Below are 26,723 nucleotides of genomic sequence, written 5' to 3'. Positions count from 1 at the left end.
AGTGCTTTGGGCTGTGTAGGCAGTGTGGAGAGACTATATAAATTGTTTAAGCTCTTAAATCCTGAGTTGCCTATACAGACACATGACTGTATGCATTTGGTGAAGGGCAGCTTTTAACAACTGCAGACACTTAACATACAGTCACGTTCAATAACTTCGAGCATGGGTTCCGACGAGGCTCGTTTGTCAGATAAAAAGTATCTTTTTGAAGTCAACAAGATCTAAGCAGGTTTTAAACATATTTTTATTACGCCCGCATTTCTGCATTAAGAATGTCTTCTATTGGTCAGATCAAATATTCTAATATTAAATTACATTTTTCCATTAGCTGCAAGCAAGAAATCCTCATTATTAACGCAGATGGAAGCTATAAAACATTAGAGTGTGTGTAATTATTCTATACAATGTTTTTCACTTGTGAGCTGAGTTACTGATACATATAAACTTTTCCTTTACATTCCAATTTATTCAATTTGACTGTATCTGATGCGTGTACACTAGAGATGCACTGAGCAATCGTCCGGTGACAAGAACTGGATGATTTTTCCCTGACCAGTGCTCAGCTGTCAACGGTGAATGCACAATACCAAACTTTAACATGAACACTCCTATAATTCTTAAATCGCTCTTTGGTGTGGAAGTTGTTACACAGAGAAGAATGCTTTAACTGTGCCATTTCTTTCTCTTTGACATGTTGAATCAGCGTTTCATTCAGACTGCAAGACGGCGTGAGAGAGCAAGACCTTCAGTAGATCCCAGGAAGACTGAACGGCGTATAGTAAAGTTACACTGTTTATCGCCTTGTCAACCTCTGTGTTACAGGAAATGTATTAGAAACATTGAATTAAGGTGAACATCTACACTCTCAAATAAAGTGTACTGCTGTCGCATATTGATGATGTTTAGCAACTCAGAACGTCATCAGCCTGATGCAACTTACTTAAATACTGCCAGCAAAACATTTCCAACATATTTGTTTAATGTTTGGAAAGCCAGGAGAGCGTTGTTGAGAGGCAGACAGAAAGCAAGATTAGTTGAAACAAAGCCAGCAAGAAACGGATCTAAGAAAGTACAGAACACAACAAACTCCCCTGACAGTTTTCACACAAATTCATCCAGAATATTTTAATCCTGTGCAATTTTAGCATGTTTTATTCAAACAGACAAACCCTGTCTTACAGTGAAACTTGAGGCATTTCCATAAAAAAAAAAAAATGTTTCAAAAACTTGAACTCTGACATTCAAAACTAAGACTACATGTGTTAATCAAAGTCAAAACTTAATCCAGGCCTGATAAGATGCTCCATTTAACAAACTCGTCTTTAGCGGGAGGGGGCCCGATCAGGTGAAATGAAGAGGAACTGATTGCTTGTGGTGATTGTGCTGATTGCATTTTAAATTTAAAAACTTTTTTTTCCCCCTCGAGCGTGCAGTCCCAAACAGCCGTGGCTCACAATGAAATCCCGATGAAATGCCACCATCTCTAAATCTCAGCACACTGTCACATCTGGTAATCTGTCTATTTATTGATAAGTAAAGGCACGGCAGAATTTATTTATTTAAATATTGGAAAACGTGGCAGCAGAGACTTGCTGTTTGCAGAGCCTAATGCTTTTTTTTTTACTTTCACTGGTGAAAGTTATGAAAGTTATACTAAAACAGAATTATGCCAGACAGATAAATAAAGCAAATGCTGATTGTGTTGCATTGTGTAATCAGTGAAAAGCAATTTTCACACTATGCTGTTTGTATATTGCCTGAGCAGCACTGTTCATCAACAAAATCCTGATTTTGCAAGGACAGAGAGTTTAGCATTTCTGACTCTGAGTGCAACCAGATTTCAGAATGACTAGGATCTACAACGCAACCCCCCCTATAGTCAAAGCATGGACGATTGTGCAACAAATGTCACACAGATGACATTTGGAAATATTAAACTAGACCAGCAGGCACTGAATTAAGTATTCCTCAGTAAAAGGCTTTTTTTGGGGTCATATCTTTTGGCTCTGCTGAGGGAGGCGGATCATGTGGAGTTTTTCACAGTAGCTGACAGGTATTGTTTAAAAAAAATATCAGTAAGAATGACAAAGAATGAAATAATGATAATATGGGTGAGACGCCAAGCCTGACTGTTTTTATTTCAACACTGGACTGAGCCCAAGCCGAGTGGGCATTCAGAAACATCACACTTACAGAATAAGTAACCGTGTGTTAAGGCAGGAACACACAGAGAGTGAGTAATCTGTGATATCAAACCGATGTAAAACCTATTTCAGATGCACAAATACGAGACTCACAAATCATGTTCTTTGGTTTGTTGCAGCCTGGTGGGTTTAATATTCAGGGACAGTTATCCATTTAAGAGTGGAAAATCACTCCTTTAATGCGCTTCATATTCATTTTAAACAACCTAACATTCCGCAGAGGTTTAACACTCAAAACACAGTCGGCACCGAGCTTTCATATAGCTGTGTGCTACACTCACAACATCGTTCACATAACAGATTTTCCATCATTTAGTAAAAGTTGCGTCTGGACAAAAAGAATCACGGACCACGATCCGAATGATTCTCTGCGTTTGTGTTTTAGATGACATCAGGCACACAATATGGCTAAAATATGTCATCACTTAAGAAGACATTTGCCTGAAATTTGTGGCCACCGTTAATCATTTTAGTATGCAAAGCGCAGTAGTGTGCAAAGAATTATGAGTGCTGACAGTCAATTTTGGTCAGTGAATATAGCAACTTTTCATATTTAACATCCTGCCAGCAGTCACTAATGAGCATCGACTGAGCAACTTGCAAACATTAAGCGTGTCCTTTTTTTTAAAATGATTTTTAAATGTGAGGTTCAAACATTTTCTGTAACATTCTAGTTCAACCTGTAGATTAAATACTGGTTCAGCAAATGTTGGCTCTCTGCCTGTTTTTAAATTTGCTTGATGAACACGAGCTGCTTTTATTCATGCCATATGGATACATTTGACAAAGTCCTTTAAACATTTAAAGCTTTCTGCCTGTATAATTTTTTCATGGCATCTTTTCTTTTGGATTAATTTCTAGGTATGTCACAAACTAATCAAACGACAGAACATGCATGTACTATATGAGCCACAAATCCTATTACAAAGAGAAAGAAAAAGAAGCGTCTTAAACTTTAAACAGCTGCAGATATGATTAGTCATCAACGAATTATTCAATCCTAACTTAAAACAATCATTTTGTAGCAAAACCATAAGTAACCAGTAGCTTATAATAAATCAAATACCTTTTATCCTACACTACACCAGCTGATTTATATCTACTAGCAGGAAGTCACTCAGACTTATTTTGGTTTGATCTGGGACCATAATGTGTCTCATCATCCAGTCCAAAAAAATATCAGAACCAAAACAAATGGAAATGAAGTGTAATTGAAAGACTTAAACATATACAAATTAATATAACAGACTTATGTTCATTTATCTAATTCATGAGTAAATACTGAATTATTACAATAAAAAATAACTACGTAGCCTCTGTGTTGACAAAATGTTTTATGGATTCAAAATGACAGCAGCAAGGAAAAAAATGAACTGGTGAGAAATATTAAAAACTAAGACTCAAACCAAGACTCAAACCCCTGAGGTCAATGGAGCTCTAAAATATTCAAAAAGTCACTTCCGTCTTCATTTACATGTCCTCATTGCCGCTAATGAGTAAATGAGTCTTAATATTCATTAGAGGATGACACACACTTAAAGATAAACCACACAGACAGGAGGAAGGGAGGCCTACCTTGAGGTTGAAGGTGTGAAAGTCATGGAACATTCTCTCTCCTGAGACCTGTGACAGAGCGAGGGGATGAGACGTCAGTCATGATTAGGCCAAAGCGCAATTACAGAGCAACTCCTCTGACAGTGATTGATCAATGAGGAACTCCTTTAATGAAGACAAGGACTCCAGGTCTTCCAGGAGCAAATTGGCAAAAGTGAGAGGTGGGGACGGTGTCCCAGACTGCTAAGGCGCTAAGAGGATCATCCTGTCTGCAGAGGAACAGGGATTGATAGCAATACAGTATGCACAAGTGGCTGACTGACTACACCTGAAATGCGGTTGGCTCTATTACAAGTTGCATGATAGTTTTGTCCATCACAGCCACACTTTCTCAGCACAACTCAGTTCAGGATTTCAAATGAAAAGTTTGTCTAAATGTTCTTCAAATCCAAGATATATTTGTGAGGTCAATCGGGAGCAAATAAGGAGTTTGGAAACTTGTTGCACATTTGGCTTTTAAATGGGTCAGATGAATGGCTTTTAATGCAGTTTTCTTCAAAAAGTCCGACAAGATCAATAAAGCAGGTGTAGATGAAGAAATACAAGAATGCATCATTAAAATAAACCAACCCAAGACAGCCAACCGGAAATTACTAACGTGTAAAAATTCCTCCACTAGCCCAAAATAGAGAGAAAACAGTTCATTAGGCAAAAGTTAATTTAAATAGTTACATAATTAATCACAAATATCTTTCAGTTTTAGCAACAATCCAACCTTGAATTTCAGGATGTTATTTTAGGAAGTATATTTCTTTACAAAACCCCTAAATAGTGTCCCCTCCTGACATTTCCTATATAGTAAATTTAACCAAAAGCATGTCATAAATTCATATATTACTTCAAGTTAAATGTGTAAACATTTGTATTAGTCTGTGACTTCCTTTTATTCCTGGAGTATAAACATAACATAACACAAAAGTCCATTTCTTCATGATAGGAAAGAAAAGAGAGCATGTGATTTAAATAAGACAAAACATTTATATGAAAATACCAACTTGCACAAATTTGCCCACATCAACAGGCAAAGAAATAATTAAAGAAAATACTGTTGAAAAAAAAAAGTTTCAGCATCGCTCTGTCCACAACTTCAATGAGAGGAAAGTTACAATTTTCCAGTGTGCTATATAACACACAGATGTTCCTCTGCTGTCAAATTTATGAAAATGTTTGGTGCATATTGAAGAAACAGCTGGCAAATAACATTGTTTTCATAAGATGTTGTGCAGATGCTCTATCTTAGCTGAGGAAGTTTTCCTGACGTTGGCATGCTATTTTTGGTTTATTTTCTTTGTATTTGAACAAAGAAAATAATGGACCGTGCACAGCAATGTTACCATACTCAGATAGCCACTAGGAAAGAAAAAAAAACAAAACAAAACAGAATGACTTGCTGGGCAGCAATCTTGATCCAAATGAGCATCAATAAGAGGAGCAGAGAGGTGGCAGCTTGAAAGAGCTGGAGAAGTTTAATGGGTCAGTCAAAAAGCTGAAAAGTGTCGATATCATCAAGAACTTCAAAAAAAACAAACAAAAAAACAAGATTGAAGCAATTGCTTCAAAATAGACTGGTGTTACATTAAGTGCAAGGTTTTAGTCCTGTAGTGTGTGTTGTATACAACTAAGTAATATAGATCAGCATAAGTTTCTATGTAAAATCAATACAAAAATAGGTGTTTTGGATGTACAACAGGGATCAGGGTGAAAGCTGTTTCCAGATTCTGATCCTCTGAGCTACTCTAACGCTGTTTGCAGAAAGAAAAAAAAAAAAACAAAAAAAACTGTGAGCACAAGAGGCCTTTAAACATGACTGCCTACCTGAGTTGCACTGTCACAGCCTCATTGTTGAAGCACCAGAGACCAACGAAATCAGGCCCTAGAGGCATAAGCTTCATATGCCACAGCGGTTTATTTTTTTTTCCCCCAACAAAAATCTGGGCTGTCTTGCGGTTTGACCTAACAGAAGGAGGGACACATTTGCTTTCTGCTCGATTCAAGAAGTGCACGCGGGTGAGGGCAGCACTTGCCAAAAACAGCCTACCCTTCGAGCGAAGCATCTGACTGGTGTTCCAACTTCTTCCCTTTGCAGAACTTCACAGTCAAAAGACACATGCAAATTACTAATTAATGATTTATCTTGTTTAATGTTATATTTGTGTTTTTGTTAATTTAACCCCCTTTTAAATAAGACTGAAAAAGAGCCATTGTGAATGGGCTCTTTGTGGCTGGGTTTATATTGAATATAATTATATTCATATGTGAAACACTTTAAATTCCACTGCCTTGTAGGAGCTAAACAAGTAAAGTTTGACCTATAAACAGACAAAAAAAACAACAATTTAATTTCAGTGATTTTAAAAGTAACCATAAATCTTTATGTTCACATTTTATTTAAATGATGCTCCAAACTGTGCTCAATGTGCCTGCCGTTTGTGTCAAAAAGACAGTTGTGACTTTTTCTGATACTTTTTCGCAAGTATTTTACTTGTGGTAACCAACACTCGTTTATTCATCAAACCTGTTTGAGTGCCAACGCTGTCGCATTGCTCGATGGTCACCATTAACATTATTATGGGCGCCATTTGCAAAACTCCACACTTAGTTTTGCTTTTAGTTTACTATTTAAAAAAAACAACAGCTTTCAAAAGTAATAAGAAGTCAGTTCAAATAATGAGGACTTCTTTAAAAGGTTTAGACTTTGCCCATCAAAGAGGTATATGAGGGTCAGATAATCAGCACAAGCACCATCTGTAGCTGAAAATGTCATTTCCACGTTAGACTGTAAAAACTCTGTTTGCTATTGTAATATTGTCATTTGGTTTTATTCATGCTCGAAATGATGTTTGTAATTCATGTTTGTGGTTCTGATTGTCAATACAAATCAGAGAGCGGCTTGTCAGGACTGCAAGTAATGATCACAAGTGCAGTTTGCTGTTGGAAACATTGCAAATAAACCAAGTTGGTCGTATCAGGAGATTGTATTGCTGGGACACTAAGATAAACAGTGTGATTTGCATAGCTATACCTGCTCTCTGTGTCGTAATGCTCAATAGAAATTCCTAATGTAACAGAAGGAGGGTGAAATATGTACTGTAGAGATGTTTACAGTAATAATTATATGGCACCAAGATGGCTCTCTGGCTGTGGAAAACAAGCTGGACAATATTTTCAGTAGTGTTATTCATCTCCAGCTCACTTCGAAGACAATTCACAGTCCACAAATCATGTTCTCACACTGTCCGACCTGATGCTCGGATGCAACCTCACTGCTCACATTGTACGTGTGTTGGATCGAGAATGTTTCAGCAACTGGTTTTATATGATCAGTCTAATTTGTTTGTATTAAATCATAATTATGACAGAATTGGTAATTGAATCTGAATCTGTGCATAAGATTGGCTTGAGTTGGCTGGAATTTGATTATGTTGATTACGCATTTCTATATAGTAGGGAACAAATTAGACCTGTTTAATTGACAACAACATGAAGGGATTAGCGTAACTCTCTGGCGAAATGAACCTTCCAGTTATCCAAACTTAAATCATTCTAAGAATCATCTACTACAGGTAAGACGCAATACTCCACTTAAAACAATCACAAGATAGAACGTTTACCACACCCACTCTGTAATGTCCCATATATTCCCATTTTCCAGCTCTCTCCACAAGTAAGACATGTTGGCTTAAGCAGACTGGGGGAAGAATCGGTCTGTCTTTTGAACAAAGTGTTTGCTCCGTTTCTTTTAGTGACTTAACATTTGGCTCCTTTCTTCTGCTTATCTGAGCAGCAGCTGCTGTATCCACATTTTCCTGGCTTGCCATGCATGCTGGTTCCCATAGAAACTAAGTCCAGTCACCCAACGGCAGCGAGGGTACAACATCTCTGTAAGTGTCTTTAAGTGGATGGATTATAATGGACTCGGCTGTGTGAGCAGTCTCTGAACATAATTGCAAGTGACCAGTACTTAGTGTGTTATGTGTCATGCAGGCAGGGGGCTGCTGTATTTAGATGTTATATTTAGATGTTCTCCACCAAGCGGACCTCGGGAACCCGAAACGCAAGCGCACAGGGATGGAGCAAAGGTTTGTGTTATGAGTGTGTGGCTCTAAAACGCATGATTTGTAAAAGAGAATACTCAAACACTCTGACAGTTAAAATTACATACATTACAGATCGCAGGCCGTTTCCTTGCATAATCATGGCCAGTTGGTTGTTTGCTACCCTGCACCGGCACACATCACATAAATTGTCTTCAAACTGAATGCACCCACTGCACTGAAAGCAACAGCTGAAGACTGGGGTAGCTAGCGATGGCTTTAAGATAATTTGGAGCAGCAGCTTTGAAAACATTTGCTTACTTAAGGGTTACCTTTACCCAAAGAAATCGAGTATGTTCTGGAAATTATTTTCCGCCATCACCAACATGTATTTAAAGGGAAAAAATAATCTGAAAACAGGGCAGACAGAAGGAAGATGTGCACCATTACATCTGGAGTATAACATTTAAAAAGAAAAGATCATAATCTGCTTAGAGAAAGTGATTGCATAATTTCAGTTATGTACAGTTTCATGAAGCCCACTGCAATTCCACCTCTAAACGGCTCAACAAAAGTCAAATAAAAGTTCTTGAATGGTCTAGTCCATGATTGGATTTAAATCTGAGAGAGACTGTGGTAATGTTTTAAACAACATGTCAACTCTCAAAAAAACATGAATGTGGGTTAGATAAAGAATGAGCCAAAATTCCAAGAAATTTTTTTTTTTTTTATCTATTCTGGGGCAAATTTGCTTTTACGTTACTATTTATTCAGCCTTTACAACAAACAATGGCTTTCCTGTATCTGTCTTTCTGCTGATCTCTCTATAACTCTAAGTCAGCAGCAGGTTAAATTTAATGATTTGATGGGAACAGTGAAATGGGTCCTTGGGAGCCTCGAGAGCTGAAAAGAGCAACCATTTGGCCGTTGGACCTGCTTGCCTCAGCATTTACCGGACATACGTTTAAATGTTTGGCTTTCACCCGGAATGGCCAGAACGAATGACGCCTGAAGGGGGTTGGAGGGTGGGATTGATGCTGGATCTGGGGAATTGGATGGTCATTCATCACATTAATGAGTCATGTCACCTTATTTACAAAGAAATGCACGCTACACCAACACACCCCTCCATCCTGCTACTGTCATGAATGTGGTATTTTGTTCATGCTGAGGTTTACTGAGTAAAAACTTCAGTGTGAGATTAAATCAGGTAGCTCAGCCATATTAACTGCTTTGTGCAAATATACAGTTAAACACCAGGAGTCCAAATTTGGATGGGGATGCAAAAGTGGGGCAATTTGGACTCAAAATGAGCTTTAGTTAATTGTGCACTGGTAAGCTCAAGGTCCTAGACATCTCATTTATCACTTGTGCTGCAGTTTATCAGACACAGTGCCTTCCTAAAATATTCATACCTCTTGCACTTTTTTATATTTTTTCACACTGAAAGTTAATTTTAAAATAGTTTGAGATATCATTTGATAAACAACAAACTACAAAGAAGGTTAAGTCTAAAACTGCTGGTATCCCTGTGAGATTTAGGTTTAAAATTGTAAGGAGTATCAATTTTGGGGGGGGGAATCTGTTTTCAATTATATTTAATTAAAAATGGCATATTGAAAATTATGTATACCCTTATCAATTATGACTGAAAAAAACTTTCAAATGGACTTATTAACCTAGTAATGGCTCAGAATTCACAGATTCATATATTTCCAGATTTGTTATGATAATTTCTCCAGCATGTTGATTTTTTATAGTGCATATCTAGGCGAAATGCTACCTGACCAACTACTGGACAGCATTTGTCCAGTAGTCCTGGGTGGTGATTGGCTGTACTCCCAAGACGGAGATAAAAAACAAAAAACAAAATTAGCTTCTGTGGTAGTGAAAAAACATCTTTCACTATACATATTAATGAAAAATGTTTATTTTTTAAATGCTAATAAAAGTATATTTGGTGTTTTAAAAATATGTGTTTTCAGCATTACAATAAAGTAATTAATCTCATAACATTACTGGAACAATGTAAGGTGAATTTATGGTGAAACAATTAATAATGAAAAATATGCATCTAAAATAATTTATTTATTTATTTTACTTGGAAAAACAACCACATTTATGATATAGGAAAACATTTCATGGCTGTTGGACCATGATAGATCATGCAGCAATGGATCGCAAATCCAACTCAACTACCAAACATTTTGACATCATTGACATTCCATACTAACTGCCTTTCATAAACAGAATTATTCTCTCCAGACTTGCAGAGAGGTTTACAGACAATTTTGTTTGCCTGCAATTTGGGGGGAGAAAACAACAAAAAAACCCAACTTGTTGATGCTGCACTGGATTTCTTTCCAACTTGGAACACACTTCTATGATGTCACTGAAATTAGGCACCTCTACTGTCAGCTGTTTTGCATGCCAAGCACAGGAGAAGCAGGGAGGAAGACCATTTGTGTAGCAGCCGCATGTCGAGCATATACTGTACTTGCAAAAGTTTACTTCACAAAATATTATTACATAATATTAAATAACTTTTTAATTACATCACCTAAAATAATCACTAGAGAGACAAGATATTGATACTTCCCAAGCTTCCTGACGTTCTTGAGTTGGCATAGATGCTGTTTCACAATTATGGAGGGGAGATTTAAACAGAGAAGCAGGGATATCAGAACTATACGACACATTTCTTTGTCAAGAAAACCCAAATGTGTAATAGTAGCGTTTCAGGAGTGAACAGATCTAAAAAGACGATATACACCGATAAGTCTTCGGACAGCGTGAAATAGATGAACCTTCAGTTATTTACCATTTTTTAATTGGAAATGTCCGTCACAGAGCGGCTCGGTCCTTTTCCAAGCTATTATCTACCCTTGCCTTGATTACTTAAAGGTGTTTTATCAAGAGCGCTGCGCTGGGTGTCAACTGCAGTTATTAAAGTTATTCCTGCTGCATTCTGGAGGTTTTAAACATCCAATAAACTCACAAAAGATCAGCTTGTTATGTGAAGCAATTTGAATTATATTTTTGGTATCTCACTGGTGAGATTTCATCGACAAAAAAAAAAAAAAAAAAAAAAGCAAATTAAAGATCATTTGATTAAATTTTAAACTAAACTCGTTTTTCTTTTGAAAGACTTTAGGGATTTGTCTCGACCTATTGTGATGCCAATTCCACGAATTAGTTCATTCCTGTTCCTTTTATGTGAGCAACCCATCAGTATTCAATCATAATTGCCTATTAAAGACGTGTCAAAGTTTCTAGGTGACTTAAGATCACAACTTGTGGCTCTCATTCTTTCTGCACTGTTGTGTTTACGCCATGACTGAGTGAAATATGAGTGATGGGGACTGCAGAGGATGACACTAGTAAAACACCACTAACTCTGGAACTTGTCTGGAACAGGTACTGTAGGTTAACTCCCAATGTGGGGTTGTTCACATTTTTGTCTGAAGGAATAAAGGGGCAGTATTATGTAAAATCAACTTTGTTAAAAAAACAAAACAACTGGTCATTCTTTTGATTTGAAAATTCTTAATCCTGTTTTTGCTGTAAAATATCATACTGCTACATATTTTGAAAAAAAAAAAGTTTACTACTTAACAAGCACATGTACAGCTGGGTGTGTTACTGGATTGTCCCTCTCTGTAAATTACTGATGGAGTGAGGGATTCTACTTTGATGATAATTTGAGCCTCTCAAGATTAGGATATCTCACAAGGGGCGATTTTATTCTTTCACATGTCTCTCAGAACCTTATTCCCTTCCTCCAGAAACTTCATAACAAAGTTAGCCATAATTGATGTAACTTGTCATGCTTCTGACGGTTTGATTGTGTGCATGTTTTCACATGTACAGACAGCGCAAAGAGGAAACGAAAGCTTAGTATGCTTGCTCAAGGTCCTTGTAGAACCCCCCCTCCCATCCCACATCTACCCCTCCATCCCACATCTCCCTGCACAATTAATTTTATCTTTGGGGTATTATCAAGAGAGAGCCTGGCAAAACAGCATGACAGAAAAACGGTCCAGAAGCCCAAGGCCCAGGGTGGGAATTAATCTGTTTGACAAGATCTCTCACAAACCATTTGTCTGGCTTTCCTTCTCTTGGATGTTGCTGCTACCCTTAATGTTTCAGAGAGTGTAGAATAAGGATGTCTTTAGCACAATATGGTGCGAAAACAATGAAAAACGTGGACTTGGTAGCAGGAAAACATTACTTATGTCCTGGAAACAAATAATATAAGTGCAGATTGAGCAGGTGCTGGACATTAGAGCAGCGTTTGCGGTTTGGTTGTTAAGTGAGCATTAGCATTGCTCAGAACAGCCATGAGGTCATAATAATGAATCCCATTAGGGATGCCTGGCACTGACATCATTTTCTCCAGCAGAATTCATTCCCCAAATGAAGCCTCTGAAAAACTGGTCAGCCTCGTTGGACTCTTTCAAAACTATTGACACCAAGCAGACGTTTGATGCATTATCCGGGCCGCAGAAAATTAATCAAACTAATGATTGAATAATTATCTCAAGTGCAATTAATTAAACATGCCAATGAACTCATCTTGAACAGCTGTCCTAGCTGCAACACTTAATCACTTGTGAGAATTACCAAACACAAACGGAGGACGCCGAGTGCATGCAATAATCTCTGCAAAGTGCATTGTTTACAAACAGTAATTAATATCACACCGTGTATTAGCGGGCTAAGTGACTGCGGTGCACTTCTGTAATTGTACCACAGAGAGTTGGGCTTCTTCTCCCCCCGCCCCCACTCCTGCTCCAGACAACTCTCGTTAAGACAAGACGGAGCACTGACAGGAAAGGGAACCATTTCAAAAGTCATACTTGGATTTAGGTTGTCTTTTAGTGCTTTATGCTTCAAAATAAATGCATTATTTAATAAAATGTAAGCACCAGCTACTGTATGTCTGCCAGACACCAGCAGGAATTGTTAGTGCTTGCATTCTGGAGACCAGAAGGAATAGTTAATTTGGTACACATGGAAACCGGCAATGGATATTTAAATGACATTCACAATCAAGGGACTCGTTAAAAGCCCCACAGCCACAACAGTAGGAGTATGTGTGATGGATGTGTGTTAAACAGAATTACCAGCTCTGGATGAAGTTCGGAAGACCTAGCATTTGGAGCTTTCATGGTCACATCGCACAATTATTATTCATGTGGGTAGTACAAATGTCTCAATGGTTTAATGTTGGAAATCGATGGGTAGATGAGGACCCTAGTGTCTTTCCTTGTCAAACTGTAAAGAGTCCAATACCTGTGTCCTCATACTGCATGCTGATGTATTGACATGTTGGGGAGCTTGTTTCACATTATAAAGAACATTGCTGTGCGAAGCTAATTGAATTGCCATAACCTTGCAAGCTTCTCACTTTCAACACTAGGACAACAAAGCTGCTGGGGCTTTTGTAGACTTATGTTACCCATATTAATCACAGTCAAATGTCCGTAATGTCATCAAATGTTCCTATGAGGCATTTATTATGTTGCTTCCTGTTTTTGAATGAATAACGCCATATCAACTGCACATTAATACTTCTGATGCCACCACTTAGCAACCTCGTAAGATTATGACATCCATTGATTCACAGAGCTCAGCTGTGCCTCCGTAGTTATAAAGAGTACTACAGAGTGAGGAAAGTTGCTTTTAGTTACATAATCATGTGGTTCTATTCTGGCTGTGGAAAATCAACTAGATTTATTTTTGTAAATCCAGTTAAGAGCTCGCTCTACCAGCCCTGGCTTAGCATTGGACCTTTGGTGGAAAAATGCCCAATGACACCCAGCACTGCCTGGGTTTATGTAGGTGCACAAGAACCTTATTAAGAGCTATAAAGTCCTACCAGTGCTGTGAAATATGTCTAGAAAGCTTCCTTTCATCAGTGTCTGATGACACTCACTTCTTGTTTTGTTAGAGTATCCAGTAATTGACTGATTTCTATACATAAGTAAAAACATTTTGGGCCACCAATAGCTCCAGGATTATTCTCCAAAGTGTCTATGACTATACTTTTGTAATGTTCTGTGGCCAAATGTTATCAAATATGGATTATGAAATCTTTCCATGGGAGAATCTGATACAATTCATAAAATGAACTGGCAAAAAGTCTCATCTTTCCCTCTCTCCGACCAATAATTGTAAATACATCCAAGCAGGAACATGTAGTATGAAACAATGAGGTAGTTTAAACTTTCACTGTCTGTGGAGCTTATGGCAGCCTCAGCGGGCCGTGGGAAATATTCAGTGTTTCTCTGACAACTTTCTTGGACAGGCAGGTACCCAGGAATGAAGACCGACAGTGAGTGGCACCAGCTGGAGGACGCCTAAAAATTGAATGGAACAGAAACGCTCAAATAGTTATGGATAACTGTATGGATGGCTGTAATTCTGCAGATTTGCCGCTTAAGTTGATCATAATCAGCCACTGTGTTAAGAGACACATTACTGAGATTTCAGTAATTAGATGCAGTTAATAAAGCTTACATAAAAGCAAACTATTGCCATTACAATATAAAACCACTGTGAAAAATGTGAATGTAATAAAGAATAATTAGCATACTCATAATGATTTTAATATCTTTCAGAGTACTGTACATTCCAATGGACACAGTACCTTTCAGGCACAAGTGAGACGCAGTAATTAAAGTAAGCTCGGTGCAAACTGTGTGACTCACCATTTTTATTTTCTGTATAAACTCATAAGAACTGAAGGCCAAAACAGCAAGGTGGGAGATGCACCGTGCAGCAGTGTTGGTGTTGGATGAAAACTGTCATCTGCCGGTTAATTAACTTTCTGCATTTCAACTATGGGCAAGAAATATCTGCTTGACTTACAAATTTAAGTTTATCCATCTTGAAGCAATTAACAATAAAATTGTGTCAGTGCATGTTATGTAGAAATAAAAATTTACTGTATATATAATCATGCAAAAAATATTTGACAACACAGTCAATGGGAAACTGAATACACTACAAATCAACAGCTTAAGCAGCAATAACATGACATTAATTATCCAAATGTCTTCAATCAGTCACTCACTTTATTTGTATTCTTATGTCAAGGAGTTTTAGCCCACTCAAACTTACAAAATTTCTTTGACTGTTTTCACTGGGGCTTCCAATGAAAACTCCCAATTAACCTTCAGATTGTTTTGAATCTAAAAGTTCTGGCACACTTGAATTCTCCTCGTTTTACCAATGTTGTTCTAAATTTGCTGGAGGCCGTCTGTTGGAGAAATGGGCTTGCATTTGACTCTACAACACTTTGACGTCTAGATGAAATCATGCAAGTCAAAACCCAAATCATCACTTCTCCACCACTGTGCTTGACGGGCTAATGAGGTATTTCGATTTATGGTTAACACTCCATAAATCTGATGGACATTGTTCCATAACTCTTGAATTTTGCAAACCTATTTCATTTATATGGCTTATTCAGTTGCAAAACATGTTTACGCCAAAATTGCCTGTGAAGATGGAACAAGCTTGTGGTGCCCTCTAGAGGTCAGATTGACCAAAAAGGCCAAACTGAAAGATGGCGCTTGTTGTCATTAACACCAATGAATTTTAAAATAAAACTACTTTTAGTAGGCAAAATTCTTTTTGGTTTATCCAGTTTATTCCAGCACAAGAATACTATTACAGTCCACATTTTGACTGGCTAAAAAGAAGAAACTAATCTTGTAGCATTTTGAAATCAAAAACAGCCATTCTCTTTGATCCTGTTATTGTTTGTCCCAGCACTGAGCCTTGCTGAAATCGATTTCCATCCAGTGTAATTGGTGCCATGCTTGGCTCCACTAAATAAGCCGTTACACCAAAAGATGCATGGGCAAACTAAAACCACACTCACAAAAGAATGTTGAGCAATTACAGAGAAAACCAAGGAGAAGAAGGCTGAGAGGCATTTCATATTAATGAGAATGGCTCACAATGAGCTGCAAAACTTTTACCCAACTGATTACCAGTCTTTTGTTTTGGGTTATTTTGTGCTCTGCATGGGACACAGTCTTAATCCTCTTATTAGCTATCAGTAGTCTTGCTTCCCCCCCCACTGAAATATAGTTAAGCCATAATTTATATCTTCAATGGCATGACTCTATTCTTTTTGTTTTCCTCTCATAAATCAAAATACAGAAAGCATTGCAGTTTTTCCTCATTTATAAAGCACATTTAAAACAGAGTTAGTGGCATCAAAGTACTGTACAAAAAAATTGAAAGGATTCAATCAGCATATAAAAGAAGTAATAAGAGCAAACAGTGTGCAAAACAAGTAAGTAAAAATCACATGTACATGAAATGTAAAGGCCAAAGAAGCCCGGACGAGGGAACTTGTTAAAGTAGGTGGTTTAAATCCAGTAATGGGCACATTTTTGATTATCTGAAAAATTAAAGCTGTAGTACGCAACTATCATTAAAAAATATATGGTTTTTACATATTTGTTTAAATTATCATTATGTTGTGACGATATAAGACAGTCTGTGGAAATAAACTAGCACCTCTGCTGGGAGCACATCTCCTAGCAGTGATCCTCCTACTCTACATCTGAGTGTTTCTGACCACTCAGTCAGAAACAACCAATCAGAGCCAGGAGGAGGGTTTCAGTGTTGTATGTGCTGCTCAAATCCCCATTCCATCTTCCCCTAATGCTCTCTGCTGCGCTACAGCTGGTTCACCTCAACATAGCTTGCCATGAATGCTAAGGCTACTTAGCATGGCCACCTATGATGGTGGATAAACAGTTTTTCTATAATAAGTTGTTTCTCCACCATTAGCACACTGAGGAGTATGTGCACAAGCATGATTGACAGTGCTATGACGCTTATTTTTGTAACAAATACATACATCAGCTTTAAGGGGTTACCATACAACAAAAACAGAAGCGAAATGTAAAAGGGCAAATAGTTTACTGTATTAGTAACTTATGTGATTTCTGCATTACTATTTTAAATTAATCAGTGTATTAAAGAGCTGCTAATGAATGCCACATCACACGAAGGCAAATTTCTTCCAGCCACTCCCAAAATAAGACAAGCGAACAAGCGTTGCAGAAAAGGCAGACGTATGACCTGCCTCTTCTAAACCTCTCTACATCTACTTCAAGAGCAATAATTAAAACGTTTAAAGGCAACACAGTCACAGTCAAACGAGGCTGAGGAGGATTAATGAAGGTAAAACAATCTCCAAAGCTCACTGTAGAACTGCAGCAATGATAACTATTGAGGTATACTGTGTACCGCTTTACCAGGAGTTCCAGGAATTGTGGATGAACCTGTAGTTGATGGCTGACTATGATACTGAAAGACTTCAAAAAAATATTTCTGTATTGCATTAAACTGCTTTCACCTCCTAGAGAAAAAGTCAAACCGTTTAATTTTTCCTTTAAACCTTGCACCCTGGAAAAATATTTAAATATTGTTATCAACTGTTTAACTCAATCTCATTACCACAAAATGGGTTCCCCTGCGGCATGATCACTCAGTCAAACTCTGTAAAACCACACTCTCCTGTCCACTATCCCACAGCTCTTTGTGTTTTTTTGCTAACAGTTTGAGGGTAAATATTAGGCTGGACCTGCAGGCCTGTGTGCCAATGAAGCTTCCCCCTCCCCTCCCCCTTTTTGACCCTTTTTCTCTCCTCCTCCTCTTCTCCATTGTGTTATCACGTAGGTGCATGCCGACACACACACATTTATAGTTTGCTCTCTCTCCCTCGTCTCCTGAGTGTAAAAGTTGCAGCGGAGCCATCCATCCAAACCCACAGACCATGAAATTAGGTTAAGACGTAAAGCTGTGAGTGACACAGGTGTGGATACAAATGAGAACATCCGAATGAAGAAGTAGAGATCCAGGACGGCTGATACTGTGCTCGTCAAAGGCAGAATTCAGAATTACATCTCAAAGCCTTACCTTCATTTTATTTAGTTCACCTTCCCCCCGCTCTGTAAATGTGCTTAGGCCAAGATATTAGCATAAATACTGGGAAGCTGTGTGTAAGGGTATTAGGAGTTCTGTCATATTCCAAATCTCATTTCCTTAAAAAATGGGAAACTTGTTCAGGTTTGTCTGCAGTTCTGTTCTGTCCTTTTGCACACATTTAGATTTGTCTTCTCCTCTTTTCATCATTTCTCTTCATGGAGACATGATTTAACTCAAGAAAAGTACAATAACATCAACCGCCCCCTTTCCCTTTTTTGTTACAATGTCTATTTGCTGTAGCAACATGCGTGTGTGTGTGTGTGTGTGTGTGTGTGTGTGTGTGCGTGTGTGTGTGCACACTTTAAACAAAATTCTGCTAAACCCCCAAAAATGTTGGCTGTTGCATTTAATTAAGCTTTTCCTACAATAAGTAAAGTAACTGTGGGGTAAGTGAAAATCTAAAATGGATTTTATTTAACATAATGACAAATAATAACTGAAGTCATTTTTGGCACTTTTTATCACTGAGGTAATGACCTTTCACTACTGCAGAGGAAAACCAAAAAAATGATTCCTAGTTGACCACAGTGAAGCAGAGAGCACTTTGTCCACCCAGCTGCCAGGAAAACATGAGATCATTCAAATATTAGTGGGAACAACAATTACATACTTTCTTCCAATCCAGCTTCACATGGCTCAGATTTCTGTTGTTACTTTAATTTCAAGGGAAAAAAAGATGCTTCAGTCATGTATCCATCCACCAACCATCTATCTCTCCATTTGTTTCCTGATATCTATCCACATAAACCTATGTTGATCGTTCCATCCATTTCTCCATGTTCCATCCAACCATCCGCTGATCCATCCCACCATCAGTGCATACAACCATTTATACATCCATCCATCCATTAATTCATCTCTTCACTTTTTCATTCTCCCGCCTACTCACTGTTTCATTCATCCGTCCATCTATACCAGACCATGAAGGAGTGAATACAAGATGGACTGGTACAAATTGATTCGACAATGCGCTTCATTTGAACCCTTTTTTTCCAGCTGCAGGACCAGAAGGAGTTTAAGGAAGGAAACTGAAATCATGGGTGTCCTTTAAACACTACGATTAGGAAAATACTTGCTCAGGAGTACAACATTGGGGAGACAGCAAAATAAAAGCAAATATAACAACTTTGCAAACTACTGTATAGACGTCATACACTTTAAAGTTTTATATGTATCCAGGCCTGGTAAAAAACAAACAAACTAGAATTTCTGAAATTTCAGGTCATCTTAAAATAAAAAAGGATTTTAGCCAACCTTCGTTCCAAAATGCATTGACAGACATTATATAATTCTTGACTCTAGCCCTTATAACAAAGCATTGTTTATGGATTTCCAAGACACAAAGCTCGACTACACGAGTGCATCAATTTTACTTTCCTGCTCTCATAACAGGAGCAATCAGAATGCTTTTAAGCCATTAAATTCATCATCAAAACACTGTGTAAAACGTCTGCAGCTGTTTAAGGCAGTCAAATCTGGAACTGGTCATGTACGAGCACTGTATTGACTATTGCTTTTTACTATAATAGGTATTGACCTCTGCATCGGCAAGGATCTGCTGATATCTGCAGTCCTTCAAATGCCGGCACAAACGGCTTCTACCCCAATCACCGGAGGTCTACACCGATACAAGAGAATGCTGAACAGCTTAAAATGGAGTAAAACGCATGCCGAGATTGTGTCTGATAGAAGGCATGACAGAAGAATTTGCAAACTGATGCTCAATTTCATCTTTAAGTGTTGTATTAAAATGACAGGAATGTGAAGAACTGGGACATCAATCAGGAAACCAAACATCTTTGGTGTTTGGTTTCCAAACCAAACACATATATTTTTATGATACCAAAAAAATATCAGCTTTTATGGTAAAAAAGCTGATATTAGCTTACATTAACAACAATGACCTATAGTTATGCCATCAACAGACTTAGTTTTACCCTTTCACATTCCTGATTGTACAGACTTGCAAAAACCTTTGCATGCCTTGTGAACATTTGTACATTCTGTCATGTTACAACAAACTAATGTATTCTATTGGGATTTTATGTGATAGAGCTACGGAAATTATGTTTTATGTCCTTTACTTATTCCTAAATAAACATCAATGTAACCTATTGATTTCAGTAGTCATCCTGTGCATATTCACCGTTTTGTTGTATTGTCACCTATTTGTGGATTTTTTCCACATGGTATATCTAAAATATTTGAAAGCAGAGCAAGGTTGGTCAACTGAAATACCTTGGTGCAATCCTATTGGACACACTGTTGGCTGTGGTTTGTAAAGCAGCCAATCCAAGACCAATGATAATTTTCCTTGGCTGCGCTGAGTGGCTGTGCCCCCTACAGCAGTTAAGGAAGACCGTAAACGCTAACCTTCTGCAGTTGTGCTAAGATAGTTTAAACTGTTGAGTATTAATGCCTATTATCATACATGGCCCATTAAAATAGGGAGCTATCAGTATTTTAACAGAGGAGCTGTCAAGTATTTGCTGATTTTCGCTATTTGCGGCCGGTTGTGGTCGTAAACCGCTGAAAATACTGGGTGTCCGCTGTAATTAGCAGATAGGGTCCACCTGTAAGTAATTTAATCTCATTATGAATCTCACTGTCCTGTTAAGGCCTCAGAGGTTTACTGGGGGAAAGAAAAGCAAAATGAAATCCAGGAAACAGTAGACAGATCATGGTTTGTGGCACGTCTCTAAAGTAAAACATGGGGCAAGGAGACCATTATCCAGAGACTCAGCAAACAGAGGCCTCTGGAAAGTCTCATTTAGCTTTAGACATAGAGTTACAGTGGGAGAACCTATTAACAGAATATCTATTCATGGCGCATTCCACAAACCTGGCCTTTAGGAGAGGCATGATATCTACAGAAATGTAAATACCCAAAAGCATGCAAAGCATTCTGAGTTTTACACTGTCAAAAATAAGCCCAAAAGCTTCTTAGATCTTCATGAGCTTCCAGTCAAGTTCAAGACTGACTTTTCAGCAATGAAATGATATTAGTATTGTATTATTTGAAAAAAGAAAAAGAAGAACCTGTGGATATGATGGTTCCTGAACAATCAGAGTTTTTTTTTAGTTTGTAAGTATCTTTCAGAGCATGAATACATTCATATTGTGGGTGAATGTTAATAGCTGGGTATTATTCTTGACTCTATTTTTCAAAAGTCATGATCAAATCTTCAAAACTTTAACTGGATAAGATTACATTTGACAGCTCGCATACCTTGGATTGATTTTCACTCGGTGAAATTTTCTTCTGACTTTATTGCATCACCACATGGTCATTCACAAAGAGGTCCGACCTTTAAGCAACAGAATCGCTATTCAGGAAAGCTACCAAAGCTTTTGATGAAGAGCCTTCACCATTTCATCATCCCACCATTTTAGAATCAGGATTTTTGAACGTTTTTAGAAATGTATTTATTTTAAATTCTCCTGCTTAAGACTTTGCATGGATTTGCACCACCTCAGAGGAAAAGAGGTGGTATTTGCACAGTTTTGAGGTTGATCGTGAATGTTTTCTGACACTTTCAACTTATGTGTACATGACTTTTTTCATTCCCTTTCTAATATTCCATTAGCCTGCTGAAGACTTCAGACGGACACCTGCCCAGTGGCCTAATCCAAGTAATTTACTGGTTTATAGCCATGTCTAATAATGTTGCACTCTCATTTTGAACAAATAAATCAAATCAAGAAGGTCATTGTTGAAATAAAAATGTAATAAGTTGCAAGTGGAAAAAAGTCCGCAGTTCAAATTATACCTAGACTGAACAGTTTGATTTGTGCAAAATGCTATGGTAGAAAACTAAGAACAAGCATCACTAATATCTAGGTAAAACATGGTGATGGCAGCATCATGCTATAAGGATTGTTTTCTTCAGCAGGGACAGGAAAGCTGAATGTACTTGAAGATATTGTTCAAAGGAAAATCGGCAGAAGACTTGCAGCTGTAATTTCAATGAGAAGTTTCATATTGTATTGGTTCTGAACCCAATTCCACACTACACTTTTTAGATATTTGTAGAAAATATAAATAAAAAAACATGAATCTTTCCCCTTTCAAATTCCGAAGAATCTTGAGTTGATCCATTATATTCAGCTCAAATAAATTACATTAAAGTTTGTGGCTGCAGAAATGCAAAAAGTAAAAGAAAAAGGCACTGCGGAGTTAATAGGAAATGTGGAAGAATGAAGTGTCAAACTGGCCTATTTAATGTGCGAGCCGAAGCTGTTTGCATGCACAGACACACACACACTCGCAGGACTCGGTTATAATAGATAATCACTTGTGCGACGCCCTGAAGGGTCAAGTGGTTTTCAGTGTGTGCAATGAAAAGTCCTGACGCCTGCTAATATTTCCTGATGCTTTCTTTCCGTCTGAATGGCGGATGCTGCCTCAGCTTTGGCTCCTATTGTCACAGCTTTCCATTTGAATGTCAACACCATTATTACAGCAGGTGATGCAACAGCGGGCATCTCTCCTCCTGTCCGTCTCTTACGTGTCTCCGTGCGTCTCTGTCAGCCGCTCCCCCTTTCCTCAGTTTTATTTAATAGCTATCATTACGCGCCTACAGAATGAAATCCATTTGAAACCAGCTTTTCTTCCTCCCTTGCTCCCCTCGTTCTCTTCAAGCCCCGACACTCTCGCTCTTTTTCACTTTGACTGAGAAAGCCCCCCCCCCCACCCCCACCCCCCACCCCCTCCCCTCTCGCTCGCTGGCGTTTACAGCCGAATCCAGTTCGCAGTTTCTGACTTTTGGCTCGCTTTTGGTGGAAATAAACGGCCGCTGGAAGGTGACGGTGCATGTTATTACTGCTAAACACTGTTCATTACAGCTTTGACGGCTGAGGAACGAGATTTAACCTTCCTGGGCCCCGTCTCTGCAGAGTCTGCACACAAATGGGACTCTTTCTAGCATCAAGATGTCGGAGCATGATCGAAGCTGAGAGGCCGTGTTCTCCTCTGGTCTCTTTTCCCCTCGTCCTTCTGCTCGTCTGTCTCCTCATCCTCACTTTTAACTATACAATCAAGTGAGATTTGCTGCTGCGTCGTCCACAGGCTGTAGACTCACCCCAAGATGCATTGGTGTTGAGAGGCTCGGTGCAGACATAGAGGCTCTGGAAACAGGATGATTGACTATTAGAATAAAGATGATTAGAATAAAGAGACTAGCTAAATACTTTAGAGGAAATTAAATTGTAACTGTATAGATCCATAATAAGTCTTTGCCCTGCACAGCAGCAATAAAAGTTTAATCAATCTCTGAAATTGATGCTCTTCTATAAGACACTGGCTTGTGCCTTTCATATATAACATTTCCGTCACTATGCGTTCCGTTTTAATTTCGTAGGGATCTATTGCATTAGTCTGTAAATAGTAAAGCTGTTGAGAACTACCTTTTTAATTTTTTTGGTTTGCTTGATTAGATTGAGAAAGAGTGATTTCTAAGAGTACCCGGAATAATAATCAGGCTAACTATGTCTGGAATAGGTTGTTTTAAGTAGGAGTCGTATATATTCATTACAATTGTTTTTTTGTTTTTTTTAATGGTGTTCATTGTGTTATTTTAAGTCAGCAGAAACTTGGCAAACACTTGTTAATGAAGGTGAAGTGGTCTGAATCGCCCAGAGACGAGTGCACCCTCATGATTAACCATAAGTGGCTTCATTTTCCAAGAAATGTTGTTCTTTTGCTCCAGAGAGGTTCATAGTCATCTATTGAGTTTCTGAGAACATTCAGGAGTTCAGGGTTTAATCTGCATTCATCATTGGTATAAAACTTTAGATAAAATTGAGACTTGATTTACCTAAAAAAATATATATATGTATATTTTTATCAGAGCTTCAATAACTTTTAGAAAACAAAAATTGGGCGTACTCGTTTGAATTTGTTGCTAATTTTGTCTGACTGGCAAATTTATTTGACCTCCTGCGGATTTTTCCGTTTGCTCACAAACAAACAAAATGTCTCCATGTTTATGGTAGTTTCATTTTAGTCAGAGGAGGCAAAAAAAATATTCAACATTATGAAACAAATGCATTACATACATTTATCTATCTATTTTCTGCACCTGCTTATCCTGCCAGAGTCACCGGCGAGAGGTGTACACCTTTAACAGGTCGCCCGTCCTACACACAGCAACACAGAGAGCCAAGCTCCTTCCCATCACTCTAATTTCTAACTCCCTCTACATATTCTACATCATATTCACATTACATTAAAAAAAATCAAATCATTATCATTTCAAAGTGCTCTACATCATATCAAACACAGAAACACAATGCAACATAGAATCAACAATCAAAACACGACATTAAGTCAGGTTCCATCAATAAATTTGTTTTTGATTACGTTTCAAATACAATCCTAAACAGGTGGGTTTTTAGTCAAGTTTGCATCCATAGAAGTTTTACCTGTTACACTCCTACTGTGTTATATGGAACAAAATACCTATTGCTATTTTTATTCCCATTCACGCTCACACAGTTTAAAACGATGTAGACAGCATTTTAATGGGCTTCTGGCACCAGGCTCCGTACACCTCTTTCACGGAATTTCGAGCAGGGTCTCCGCCGTCCCTCACGGATTTTTGTGCAATTCTATGGTACCTGTTAGTGTCTAGAATTTACAGGGTCATTAGGGCAAAAGAAACATGTTGGTAAAAATTAAAAGATTCCTTTCTTATAAATCTGCTAAGAGAGTGAATAATATTGTGCTTACATGTAAAAATAATTGGTTGGCATGTCATTTAGTGAATTATGTGTTTGATATCCCATTAAAGCATGACTTAGAACGTAGCCCTTTTGCCAAAGTCTAAAATGTACATCACTGTTCCAATCTGAACTGGGAGCTCCTGAAATCTCTGTCTGTCCACAGCAAAGCCACTCTTACATGTCTGTGGGCTGAGAGTGCGTCAAGCCAGAAATCCAAAACCTTCAAGCTGAACTGAAATTTCTAGCTGCCCAAAAGCAAAAACCAAATGCTTTCTGGTGATAGGTTTGCTGGCCAGACAAGCCAAAGTGAGACGTGTTCAGAGGAGTCGAGGTAAGACTTTTAACACATTCATCATTCATTGCCAGAGAGCATTTATTTTGAACATATGAACCAAAGTTTAAGGGTCAACCATCAAAGGTCAACCAGGTCACTTCACATTATCAAAATCAAACAAAACAAAGTGGTATTCATGATTTGTGCAAGAATAAGAACAATGGGCCACAGCAGAATATCCTCCCCACTCCACAGCTGCGTGCACTCAGACTTGGCACATGTTTTAATGCCAGATGCATTTCTGACTCATTTGAAAACTCATTTGATGACTAGCATTTGAAACATGGACACAAACACCTGCTGTGCCACACTGTTTTGCCCATGGTTGCAACTATAATGCTAGCGACACAAGCAAAAATATTTTACTGCTCAAAGCAACACTGACCAAGCACAAAAAATTGGCTATTTTATAATATAGTAATAAAAATGGAAATCAAGTCATGGTGAAACTTAGATACACGTTGGTGCTCCAACGGGACGATGATCCCAAACTCAGTTTTGAAAAGATGGAAATGGATGGATTAAATTTTGAGAGGACAAAACGTATTTATGTTGCAATCTTTAGAAATAATATCAAACAATACTTGATTCATTTTTAATAATAAATCAAGCACAACACTGGTTCTGAGGTTTATTTGTCATGTTAGACCCTGAATTATTCAAAAGGTGTTGAATAAAGCCCCAACCAGAAAAAAAAAATATTGCTAAAATTATGATCAGATATGTAGGAGTTACTAATTGCAGAAGGCCTTTTTATACTGTATGTTAACGCACAACGGCCATGGTACAACTGGCAAGTTGTACAAATGTTCATTAATGTTGTAATGTTCACAATCCTGATATGTATAATGTCCCAATCTGAACACAACACATTGCCAGTATGTACAGAACCAAGGTCTGCAGAATTAAAAAGAAGAAAAAAAACGCGATTGTCTGGTCAAGATTTAGCCATTAATCATAACCCTCTGCATGTATGGTGAACAGCTCCATGTTAGAAATGTGTGACATATGAGACTACTGAAGTATTAGATTCATTTTGGCACCACTAAGCATTTTAATACGATTGTCACTAATATCACTCATATTGGCAAAATTTCCACTTGAGTGGCTGAATATTCTCATATCCGGTAAGCCTGGGAGCTGCTCTCTCTTCTCCACAGGGTAATGGCAATATTGCACGTCTTTTGAGGTTATGCAAAGCACCTCAAATTTTCTCTCCCAACAGCTCTCCCTCAGCGCAACCGTGGCAAATATAATTAAATGCCCGGCTAACGGACTATCCTTCCTATTCACAGACAACCTCGCACGCACACAAACAAACATCACATGCAAGACCACCTATCCCCTCCCACCTTCCCCGTTTTCTGCCCGACTATCACTCAGCTGCAGCGTGAGAAGGAAAGAGAGGGCATTGATCTGCCAAAGTGAGCAGCCATTTCACACGGTGAGTCTATGCAGCACTCCTGTCCCTCAAAGGGAATTGCTCATTTCACCTGGCTGACTTGCCTATAGCAGACTGGTGGGAAGCCCCCACCGAGAACAGAGGGATAGGGTGGGAGCGGGGGCAGGAATCGAGGCCCTGGTCAGAGCTTGACAGGTGGCAGATAAGAGCTCCTCGTGCTGCTCCTGTATGAACTCGCCACTGCCGCTGGAGCTCGGCTGCTCACACACAAAAACACACACACGCGGCTTCTCCACACAGATGTGAGGCACTAATAATAACTTAGGCATTCTGGGTGAGTCAGCCGTCTTTCCTCAGGCAAGGATAAAAGTAAAACATGGTGCCTTTATTGAGTC

General features: G+C 38.3%; 1 protein-coding gene across 31 annotated transcripts in view; it reads right to left on the bottom strand.

The window, feature by feature from the left end:
* Window positions 1–26,723, bottom strand: part of ptprd (protein tyrosine phosphatase, receptor type D) — a 463,922-nt gene that overhangs the window by 245,480 nt on the left and 191,719 nt on the right. For all 31 annotated transcript variants that reach the window (XM_023346243.1, XM_023346261.1, XM_023346260.1 and 28 more), the window contains one exon: window positions 3,780–3,827. The gene's annotated coding sequence lies outside the window, so the exon portion shown is untranslated. The remainder of the gene's footprint in view (window positions 1–3,779; window positions 3,828–26,723) is intronic.

The sequence above is a fragment of the Xiphophorus maculatus genome, chromosome 14, assembly GCF_002775205.1.
Source record: "Xiphophorus maculatus strain JP 163 A chromosome 14, X_maculatus-5.0-male, whole genome shotgun sequence".
NCBI classification, from domain to species: Eukaryota; Metazoa; Chordata; class Actinopteri; order Cyprinodontiformes; family Poeciliidae; genus Xiphophorus; species Xiphophorus maculatus.
The sequence above is the reverse complement of the archived record's forward strand: the minus strand, read 5'-3'. Positions and strand labels throughout refer to the sequence as shown.